Source organism: Saccostrea echinata, unplaced genomic scaffold (assembly GCF_033153115.1).
Source record: "Saccostrea echinata isolate AGI-Se365-2 ecotype Australia unplaced genomic scaffold, CSIRO_AGI_Sech_v1 ptg000073l, whole genome shotgun sequence".
Classification (NCBI taxonomy): domain Eukaryota; kingdom Metazoa; phylum Mollusca; class Bivalvia; order Ostreida; family Ostreidae; genus Saccostrea; species Saccostrea echinata.
In genome coordinates, this window is record NW_026889822.1 from 206,962 (window position 1) to 219,066 (window position 12,105).

The 12,105-nt window shown below is 33.7% G+C and overlaps 1 pseudogene; it reads right to left on the reverse strand.

Annotated features, from left to right (window-relative positions):
• Positions 1–10,162: 10,162 nt before the first annotated feature.
• Positions 10,163–11,531, reverse strand: LOC133176323 (uncharacterized; annotated as a pseudogene).
• Positions 11,532–12,105: the final 574 nt, after the last annotated feature.

Genomic DNA, 12,105 nt, shown 5'->3' on the forward strand with positions numbered 1-12,105 from the left:
ATTAATATCAGCTTTTAATATGAAAATTCCTGTTAACTTCAGGAATTATCTCTTATATCTGTAAGAAATTTCACCTTCTTAAAGGGAACAAAATGAATTTTGTCATTAAATTGGAGATAATTTTTACAGGTGATACATTTTGGCAGTACCTGCATCTCAGCTAAAAAGCTAAGGAGCAATATTGGTTCGAGGTACAGCCATCTTGTCAATTTCATAATGGAGGAGATTTTCACAGAGGAGGAGATGGCTGAGTGTAGCCTGACTGGTTCAAAGGGAAGAACCAAAACAGAAGACATTAAGCCTGCGCTGGATGCTGATAAATTAGCAGACATCATTTGTAAGCCATTTCTTAAAAAATCTTTTAAATTAATGCAATAAATGCCCATACGGCATAATAAATAGGGTTTATTATTATTTTTGTTTGTTTTCCTAGCTATGTGATTGGCACAAACTAGGACACATGATCAGGTTAACATTGTTTCTATTTTAAGCTTCTACAATAGTTTACAATCTTGTTTTTAAATTTCTAAAACAACAGTAGTGATGACATCACAAAAGTCAATAATAACTGAATGTTTTTAAAAACAATTCTTTAGCTGCTGTTTTAAATATGGTGTCATAAAGAGTATGACTTAACAAAAAACAATTCTTTAGCTGCTGTTTTAAATATGGTGTCATAAAGAGTATGACTTAACAATCGCTTATACAAGATCTTGTGTATTAGAAGATAACCTCTACTAAACTGATATAAAAAGTAATGAAATGTTATAGCCATCAAACATGACATGGGACTGCTGGCTGTATTTTTGTGTTCATCAGTGAGCAGTATGTCTTGTACACGTCTCACATATTAGGCCAAACAAAAAATATGTGTGGTTCCGGTTACACTTCCAAAAAAATTAGGGAAGGTAGGTAGGGAATTTTTTTTTTTCTTTTTTTTTTAACAAAATGATTTTCTTAATTTTTCTAAATAATAGCCTACCTATCACTGCTTTGCAAATGGCATTTAGATGTGATGTGATAATATACTAGTCAATATTGGTAGGGGACATCTACTTGCTAGCTCGCTTTGGACTTAATACTATTAAACACTTGCACTATGTTTTGCAAGGAGGCCGTCATTGCTGAAACTAAAACTTAAACCGGAGCCATTGATGGAAATCGGGGAAAATTCCGGAAAAAATATGAAAATTGCCCAAAAAAAGTTTAGGGTCGGGAGGTATAAAATAGGGAAGGTCGGGTAACCGGAACCACACATATTTTTTTATTTGGCCTTATGAAGTTTGCTATTGTCTGTATGCAGAAGTGTATTGTGGGACTGTTATTAAAATCATATATAATATATGCTATTTACTTTGTAGCTTATACCAGGACCCAGTGGAAAGTAACAGACGAGGAGATCAAGAAAACTGTAAGAACAAAGTTAAACAACTGCCATAAGAAGAAATACCAGGCCAGGAAGATCAGCACACCTGAGGATTCTTAAGTGGACAGCAATAATTTAACTGTGATAAAGTTTCAGAACAACTGCTCAGTAACTTCTTCAGTATGATTCAGTGATTTTTCCCCCTTTTTTTCAGCTATAATTGTTAAAAAGACTTACCATATCCTGATGTATCAGCAGTTTTAAATATCAAGAAAAGGATGTTTAAAAATTTTCTTATTTATTGATGTGCCAACATTTATCTTGTATATATTTAAATAGTGCCAATTAAGTTTCTTGAGTTTTAGTTTCAATAGTGCGTATGTATTAATATTTATAGAGTAGTTTGTAGTGCTGTTATTTTCTTTTACTATTTTTAACCTATGATATTATATTGAATGACTTACTTTGTTTAATTTAAGGCAATGCCAGAAAACTTGTCATCATTTTTGTCAGTTTTGTATATTTTGTAAATTGTCATAATTTATTCCTAGATGCTGGATTAAAGGATATTTGTTGTCAAATCCTTCGTAGTTTGTATATGTGTTTGTGTAGTTTGATGCAAAGTTTTGTTGTTCTTTTTTGTTGAATATTTTCCTGTGTTCCATTTTTAAGATTTTTATACTATATTCCTCAGGATGATAAATCAAGTAGATGTGTTTTATAAAATATATTTTTTTTAAATCTTTATTCCATTGCTTTATCTTTATGTCTCAGAATGATGTTTTTTTGCTTTTAAAGTTTTAAATAATTTGGTTGTATCATGTCTGTGATTTGTAATTTGTCAAAATGAGCTTTCACATGTAGATAAAATACAGGAAACATAAATTGTGATATACATTGCTAGCTCATTATTTTATATAGCTTCATAATTGAATTAAGTATTCACATTAACTACCAAAATATTAAAGAGACTATTCATATACTGTACAGATGTATGTATGCCTTTTATAAAACAATGCAAAGAATACATAGATGTATTTTTGTATTTCACTTTTAAAATTTATTGTTATTATTTATTTTTAATTGAAATCTTTGTTACAATAAACTTTTTAACTTAAACTGTTTGCTTCACTTGTAAATGTTTAGGAACAGTCTGAAGTTTCAGTAAAGTTATTCAAAGTTTTCACCATAGTAATTCAAAGTTCCAAAGTTTTCGTCATAGTAAATCAAAGTTCCAAAGTTTTCACTATAGTAAATCAAAGATCCAAAGTTTTTACTATAGTAAATCAAAGTTCCAAAGTTTTTACTATAGTGATTCAAAGTTCCAAAGTTTTCACTATAGTAAATCAAAGTTCCAAAGTTTTTACTATAGTAAATCAAAGTTCCAAAGTTTTCACTATAGTAAATCAAAGTTCCAAAGTTTTCGTCATAGTAAATCAAAGTTTCAAAGTTTTCGCCATAGTAAATCAAAGTTCCAAAGTTTTCACTATAGTAAATCAAAGTTCCAAAGTTTTTACTATAGTAAATCAAAGTTCCAAAGTTTTCACTATAGTAAATCAAAGTTCCAAAGTTTTCACTATAGTAAATCAAAGTTCCAAAGTTATAACTTTGGTACTATAGTAAACTATAGTTTACTATAGTAAACTATAGTTTACTATAGTATTTTTTTGTTAGGGTTAGCACGAGAAAGAATCTACAATGTTCCATGGGCCTTAGTGACGAGTATTAATTTCTAAATTTGAAGCACTTCAGTGAGATATAGTTTCTTTTGGATGAGACCTAAAAAACCGAACCCCGTACCACGGGAGGCATTGACACGAGAAAGAATCCACACTGCTGCATAGGCCCGAGTGCCGAGTATTATTTTCTTATTTTGAAGCACTTTACCGATATATGGTGTCTTTTGGATGAGAACTAAAAAACCAAAGCCCGGTGTCACGGGAGGCATTGGCACGAGAAACAATCCACACTGCTCCATGGGCCTGAGTGCCGAGTACTAATTTCTAAATTTGAAGCACTTCAGCGATATATAGTGTCTTTTGGATGAGAACTAAGAAACTGAAGCCCAGTAATACGGGAGGCATTGTGATAAACAATCCACACTGCTCCATGGGCATGACTGCCGAGTAAAGATCTAAATTTGAAGCACTTCACCGATATATGGTGTCTTTTGGATGAGAACTAAAAAACCGAAGCCCCATGTCACGGGCGGCATTGGCACGAGAAAGAATCCACACAACTCAATTGCCCTGAGTGTTTAGTATTATTTTCTAAAATTGAAGCAATTCAGCGATATATATAGTGTCTTTTGGATGAGTTTTAAAAAACCGAAGCCCCGTGTCACGGGAGGCATTGGCAAGATTAAGAATTCTCTATGGGCCTGAGTGCCGAGTAAAGGTGTAAATTTCAAGCCCTTCACCGATATATGGTGTCTTTCGGATAAGACCTTAAAAAACCGAAGCCCCGTGTCACGGTAGGCATTGGCACGAGAAAGAATCCACACTGCCTGAGTGCCGAGTAAAGATCTAAATTTGAAGCACTTCACCGATATATGGTGTATTTTGGATGAGAACTAAAAACCGAAGAACCATGTCAAGGGAGGCATTGCCACGATAAAGAATTCTCATTGCTAAATAGGGCTGGGTGTCGAGTAAAGGTATAAATTTAAAGCACTTCACCGATATATGGTATCTTATGGATGAGAAGTGAAAAACAAAAGCCCCGTCTCAAGGGAGGCATTGGCACAAGAAAGAATCGACACTGCTTCATGGGCCTGAGTGCTTAGTTTTAATTTCTAAATTTGAAGCACTTCACCGATATATGGTGTCTTTTGGATGAGAACTAAAAAACTGAAGCCCCTTATCACGGAAGGCATTGGCACAAGAAAGAATCCACACTGCTGCACGGGCCTGAGTGCCGAGTAAAGATCTAAATTTGAAGCACTTCACCGATATACGGTATCTTTTGGATGAGTACTAAAAAAACCGAAGCCCCGTGTCACGGGAGGCATTAGCACGAGAAAGAATCTACCATGTTCCATGGGCCTTAGTGACGAGTATTAATTTCTAAATTTGAAGCACTTCAGCGATATATAGTGTCTTTTGGATGAGACCTAAGAAACTGAAGCCCAGTAATACGGGAGGCATTGTGATAAACAATCCACACTGCTCCATGGGCATGGGTGCCGAGTAAAGGTCTAAATTTGAAGCACTTCACCGATATATGGTGTCTTTTGGATGAGAACTAAAAAACCGAGGCCCCGTGTCACGGCAGGCGTTGGCACGATAAAGATCCCTCACTGCTCAATGGCCCTTAGTGCCGAGTAAAGATCAAAATTTGAAGCCCTTCACAGGTATACGGTGACGTCTCTATATGAGTGAAAAATTCTCGAATGGGACTTAAAACAATATACAATCAATCAATCAATCGGATGATAACTAAAAAACCGAAGCCCCGTGTTACGGTAGGCATTGGCACGATAAAGAATCCACACTGCTCCATAAGCCTGAGTGCCGAGTAAAGGTCTAAATTTGAAGGACTTTACCAATATGTGGTGTTTTATGGATTAAAACTAAAAAACCGAAGCCCCATATGACAACTAAGTTTAGGGCCTCTTTCTTTCACCCTTTTCCAGATATAAGACCAAAATTATGCCAAAAAGAACTTAGCGCGGAACGCAAGCTTACCTCGTCTCCGAGAGTAGCCAGTTTTCTGGGCACTTGAAAAGTACTCACTGAGACCTCCTCAGCAACGTCCAGGTTGTCTGGAGCTGACCACAAAAAACCGTCCAACCCCTGTCTCAGATTTTCTAAGACTTTTGTACATTTTCTGCATGTTCAGTCATTAATATCTTTTGAGGGAGAAAGTATTTCTACTAACTCTTTGCAGCTTCTAGGAGTCCCTATCGGAGTGTATCACTGACATAAGTGCGGTGTGTCGATTGCATGCCATTCTCCAGATATTGGAGGTTGAAAATGGTCAAAAATTCTTAATTTGTCAATTTCTAAGCACAATCTTTGGAGTAAATAAGAAGCCACCTTTTCTCCCTTTTCCTGGCCTCTGGGTTTTATGCCTTTGACTTAGTCATCTAGTCCGTCTTCTTAGCTTTCCAACGACACCAAACTCGTCTTAATTGGATGATAAATAAGAAAGTGATGAGCTTCGGAAAATTCCACTATTTTCTTTCCTATTACTTTTATCCATCACTTTCACTTTCATTTGACCTAGCTATAGATAGCGCATGACCTAGATAGTGCATCTTCGCGTTTGCCTATACCCCTAACCCTATTCCTAAACCAAACCCTAACCCTGAGGTTGAATACATTTCTAAAGATAGGAATCCAAAGTGGTCAGTTAAACTTCGACTGGGTCCAAGAGCTAAAGGTCCCAGATTAATTGAGTATGTTGTATATATATAATGTTCTGCGTCGCGTAGAAATGCTTCCGCTGTCGATCGTGGGAAACACATACCCCCTACAGTGCAACCAGACACTGGATGATATCGACCATTGGGATGACGGTGTGGAATGTCAGCATAAAGATGAACAAATTGCACATCCTGTGGAAAACGACAAATCGTGCGTAAACAATTTTTAACATCCATTGCTCTACCATCTAAATTGCTCTGATAGTTACCACAGTCTGTGAACAATAAGCAGGTACTTAGTGTTCCTCTGTGGCCGATAACTTGTTAACTTGTGATATGCCTCACTGGCATTTTCATTGCCGACAAAGATTTTAAATCCACAACGCATCCATCAATATCAAATTAATATCTCAACTAGACTTCTCGTTCTACTTCATGTACTGTCAAACATCTTCCAAATATTCGTTAATCCCTTCTTAAAAAGAGTTGTGGTGTTTCAGATACAGAATTGTATACCTTTGCTAAGTTGTAGTTCTCTAAGACGGTCTCAGAAAAAGTTTGTTCGCTATCTTCCATATCCATCTGAATTTAGAAAAACTACATATTTTAAAAATGGAACTCATTGGAGTATAGAATTATTTTTTTTCTTGTTTATAACTTAATTAATAAGGCATACGTCTTCTTACTTATGGCAAATACTATAAGCAATGAAAAACCTTTATATGACTAAATTTGTCCTAACAATATCAAGTAACTCCTACATCACAATATTTGAAAGCAAGAAAATACATGGTATCATTATCACCAAGTAATATATACATTAAACTCTATTCCCAGGGTTAAACTTGCAGTAAACAAAAGTAAACCCTTGGTGTACCAGATTTCATAATCAGGTTCACCCTTGGGTATGTCCAAATTTACCGTGGGGTATACCCTGGGGTAAACCAGGGTATACCCTGGGGTATACCAGGGTATAACCCGAGGTATACCAGGGTATACCAAGTTACACCATTGGTGTACCCGAGTACACCATTGGGTATACCCAGGTGTACCCGAGTACACCATTGGGTATACCCGGGTATACCCTAGGGTGTACCCGAGTTCACCATTGGGTATACCCGGGTATACCTGAGTACACTGCTGGGTATACTCGGCTTTATTATGAGTTTAATTTAATGACCTTAACCTCAATAAAGTAGTGCATATTGTGTAATTAAAATGAGTATCCTAATTACTCATTATAGATACATTTTGTAAATGTCTTGTTTCAGTTAAATTTATATTGAAGAACACAAAAAATCATCAGCCTTATTCTCTTTTAAACCAATGATTTAATGCACTTCTTAAATATTTCTCTAATGCAAATCTATTCCTGGCTTCCATAAGAAAGAATTTTATTTAATTAACAATCGAAATATTGTTGCTTATTAAAACAATACATTATATTTAGCAATTAAGAAAACAAAATGAAACATTACCTTCAATTAAGAAATCACAAATGGAAAACACTAGAGTCTAAAAACATCCAAATCGAAAGTAATCAAACATGTAAACAGAACTTTCACAAAGAAATGATTGACAGTCACGTGGTAAAATAGGCGGAGTTCCGCATTCCCGCACCCGCATTACGTCAAAGTGCCTATACCCTAACCCTAATCCTAAACCCAACCTTAACCTTAACGTTAAGTTTAAGGTTAGTATTCAGATTGAGGTTAAGATTAAGTTAACGGTTAAGATTAAGGTAAAGTTTTGATAAATGTTATGTTGATATTTTAAATTAAGTGAACAGTTTGGTTCATAATTATGGAATATGTCTTGGTGTAGAATTGAAAATAAGCAAATATCTTAATTTTAAAAATTATTTTAATACATGGATTTTTAAAGTACATTTTATATACCAAAATTATCTATTTGTTACAAAAAAAAACAAATTTCACTCAATCTGTTCAGTAGCTTCCATTCCGAAACCATGAGGGTTTCCAGGATGAAACCTAGGAAACAAAACAATAAAAATCAAATTCATAAAAATGTGCATAAACCATCGTAAGTATGCATATTATAGGTGTTTTACATTGCATAAAAGATTTATCATAGATAATAAACAAAACTTTGACACAAAAATACCTTGTGGCGCCAAGAATACGATTTTTCCTCCATAATTAACCCGAATTTCGTCTTCTGCCTCTATATTCTTCTTTGCTTTGAATATGATGTGTGGTTCTCCATCTTTTTCAGAGAGTTTTGGAAAAATATTAGGATGGCAACTCTCGTCATTAATTAACCTGCCAAGGCTTCTATTGTCTTCAGATGCATCTATTCTATAAGTATATTAATTTCTTTTATATTTAAATGAAAAGATGAAGGATAGATTCTGCTGTGAAAATGATTAAAAACTACTCACATCTTTATTTTGCCATTGAAATTAAATTCAAAGAAATAAGTATCATCCCCGGCTTCAAGGAATGGACCTTCCTTCAATTTGCTTTTGTATTCAAGCAAAGGTTCATCTTTAGAGAATGTTTTCTTTGAAAATACACCATTTCCTGTAATATCAACATACAAAATATATCATTGATGCTTATTATCTATATTCAGAGTATATAATTTACAAGTAGTTTTAATTTCGTACCTATCTCATCATTAATATATTTCACCATGAAGTTAGAATCATCAATCAAATCAAGGACACGGTATATGTGACAAGTATATTACAAAAAGATACTTAGCGGATATTTACATAATTCATTGACAAAAACATATGATATTTTCCAGAACTCACCTGATTTGAATAATTACTAAACCCTAATGTGATCTTCTTAAATACCACCAGTCAAGTAAACATTCAAGATATATTTTGTTATACAGAATTTATATATAATTTATCAATTTTCAATACTCAACATCATCCAGGTGAACTTAAAATGCAATTTATAAATATTCAAATTTGTCTTTTCTCAATTTGTCGAAAATGGAACTATAGAAAATGTGTATATGACTGTAACTCTAACTTTGGTATGACATCATGATTAAAGTTAAGGTTTACTTTGGGGTTACAGTTAGTGTTAATGTTAAGATTAAGGTTAAGCTTAAGCTTAAGCTTAAGATTCAGGTTAAAGTTAAGATTACGATTAAAATTAAGATTTAGATCAAGATTTAAGGTTTTGATTACGGTTGAATTTTAGTTTAAAGATAATATTTAGGTTTAGCTTATGATTAAGTTCAAGTTTAAGGTTTGTATAAAGGTTAAGTTTAAGATTAAAGTTAAGGTTAAGGGAAATATTAAGATTTTTATTTCATTTACATTTAAGTTTAACGTTAACATTAAATTTATAGTTCAAGTTAAGGTTAAGTTTGTGTTTAGGTTAAGGTTAGAATAAAGGCTTAAATTTAGAATAAGATTAAAGTTACAGTTACGGTTAAACTTGCAGTTAAAGTACGCTAACCTAAGTCTTTACCTTAAGATAAACACTTATAATGTGTCTACAATAATTTGAAATTTTTTACCATGAGGTTATTATTTATATCACAATAGTCTGACACTTCACCTTTATCAAAATGAGAGACTTCTCTAGCCCTGCCATTAACCTTACCTGCTAACCATTTCTCCAACGCTTATGAAGACGCTAATCTGTAACCTTAACCCTAACCTTAAACCCTTACCCAAACAAACCCTATCCAGTTTATTACATGTACATTCCGATTTATCGTTATATAAATCTAACTCGTGGAAAAGTTGGAGGACATTGAAATGACAGACAACAATGTCGAATCAGCATATATCACAACAAGTAAGGAAAATACGGAAGAAGTGTTCAAGTTTGGCTTGAATCCAGCTAACATACTTACCAGAACTGAGCCAATTAGAATAAGAGACTGTACGATTCCACGTGTCACTCAAACCTTGTGGTATGACTCTGATTTTGATGTGGACGGTATAGTGGCGACTTTAGAACGATTTTCAGATATTTCAGCTTCTTTCACATTTTTAGCCTTAATTTAAAAAAAACATCTCAGATAAGGTGAATTCTGAATATAGGACGAGGTGTTGTTTATCGATTCCTATAACATTTTTTTACCCTTTTGATCTTTTTTTTGTTGAATATGAATTTATAAAACCTGATTTCAGCAAATTAATATAAATAAACATACCCTGTAGTTCTTTTGAAATTAGATGTGTCAGTGTGAAAGGAATGCCTGCATTATTTTTTTTTCTTTTAAAATTAAAAGCACTAATTAGGTATAGAGGCATCATGCTTTTTTGACAAGTTTGGTTGAAATTGGCAGAGTGGTTCTGCAGAAGTTGAAAATGTGAAAAGTTTACAAATGACAAATGGCACACAGACAGACACTGTGCACTTTGTAATCAGAAAAGCTCACTTAAGCCTTTGGCAAAAATGAGCTAAAATTTGAATGTGTATTTATTAAAATATTTACTGAATTGTGCCATCAGAATTTCTTTTGACTTCTCTGTCCACATTTGCATTGTAATCCAATGCTGCCAACTGACTTCTAGCTTGATAAACAGGAGGTGAGAAGGCAAATCGTTTACCACTGTTCATAAGTAACATATTGTTGAAATTTTCCACCTCTGCTGTGCTCCTGAAATGCAAATCTAATGATCAAAACAAAGATAAAGAGTATAAATCAGTGTAAAATGAAGAAAAGGAAAGAATACCTGAAATTCACATAATAATGTATTTGGCTCAGAAATCGCTTATTAAACACAATTTGGATGAGAGCTTTATGGGCAGGACTCCCTTTCTTTAGCCTGTTGATGTGCTCATCTTCTATAGGACCATGCATGCATCTGTTGGCACCAAAGAAATTGCTGGAATAGGACATATTCCATTCATGCTCATTTACGACATGGTGGACAACTCCACACCATACCTCCTGTGATTTTTAAAGCATTAATTTTAAAAAGCAAAATCATGCTATTAAAATGTATGTATATTTTTACAGAATATTGCATCTTTATTAAGCTTTTATAGATAAATGAAAAATGAGGCAACTGAGCAAAATCAATGTCACAAATTATACGATTTTCAAAATACCAGGTGTATATATGAACATTTATTTCATATGGTACTCATCATAAAGTTGTCCCTATCTGTGGCATAGGAGCATGAATACCAAAAGTGGTTTATGATGTCCCTACTCCATTCTAAAAGTAGTTTGCATTCCTTGTTCTGTCCAGCAGCTATAATTTTTTTCATCAGGTTTTCAGCAGCATGCCAAATATCGTGGGAGTGTTTGATTCCTGGAAACCTGTTTTCTGCAAAAGTTGTCAGAAAAAAGTGGCACCAATACACACAGAAATGAAGAACGAAAAAAAGAGAGGGACTATCATTTACTAGTACTCACTCATCACTGCTCCAATTTGCAGGTGTGCATCAGTTACCACTTAAGAAACTACAACACCATTCTCCTCTAAATCCTCCATTGCCTTTAAAAAACATGCCTTTTCCATATTTATACTTTTCTTCCCTGTCTCTCATTTGTCCATTGTTACCAGTGACACTATTTTTTGGTACAGTTGTCCATCACACTGTATGTGCAATATTGTGCACTATGACCTGGACTGTCATTTCTTCCATCACCTAAGTGAAAAATAAATGAGAAAAATAGTGTAATTCATTTTCCATCCTGCTAAAAGTATTTATTTCAGAAGACAACAATAATCTCCCTGTGAATAGAAAATACAAAAACCTAAAGCAAATATACTTTGTCCTTGCAAGTTTTCAATGATTTCCCTTTGCTGCTCCTTCCAGAAGGCATTGATGGTTGCATGAAAGTCATCATTATCTTGAATGGTTAAGGATTAAGATCACATTCAAATTCAAAATAAGGTTTAAGGTTAACAATCAACTTTTAGGAAAAGATTGAAGTTAAATACAAGTTTTATAAGTAATAGACAAGCAATTAACTGGATTTTGGATAATACTTCATGGTGTCATCTGTTAACTGGATCTAATAACTTCAAAGTTCTCAAGGTTAAAGTTTTTGATTTAAGGTTTTAAAATGTTTAGATATAAGGTTAAGGTTAAATATTAAGATTCAAGGTTTCAGAATAATATGCACAAAGGTTTGTTCGACAAAATACAGAAACAAAGTTATAACTTAATTGTCAGGTAATCAAATTTAGGACTACCTTTTAGTGTTCTAGGGCTAAGATGTTTAAGTTTAAGGTTTTGTTTTAATGTTTCAGGTTCAAGTGTAAGATTAGATTGAGGTTTCTGCTTGGTAAAATTATAATACACAGTACAGAAAACAAGTTATGGCATCGGGTGTCATTTTAAAGTTTAAGGTTTGAAGTGAAGTATAAGATTTAAAGTTAAAATAGAGTCAAAATTATGGTAATCTTTGACGGTTA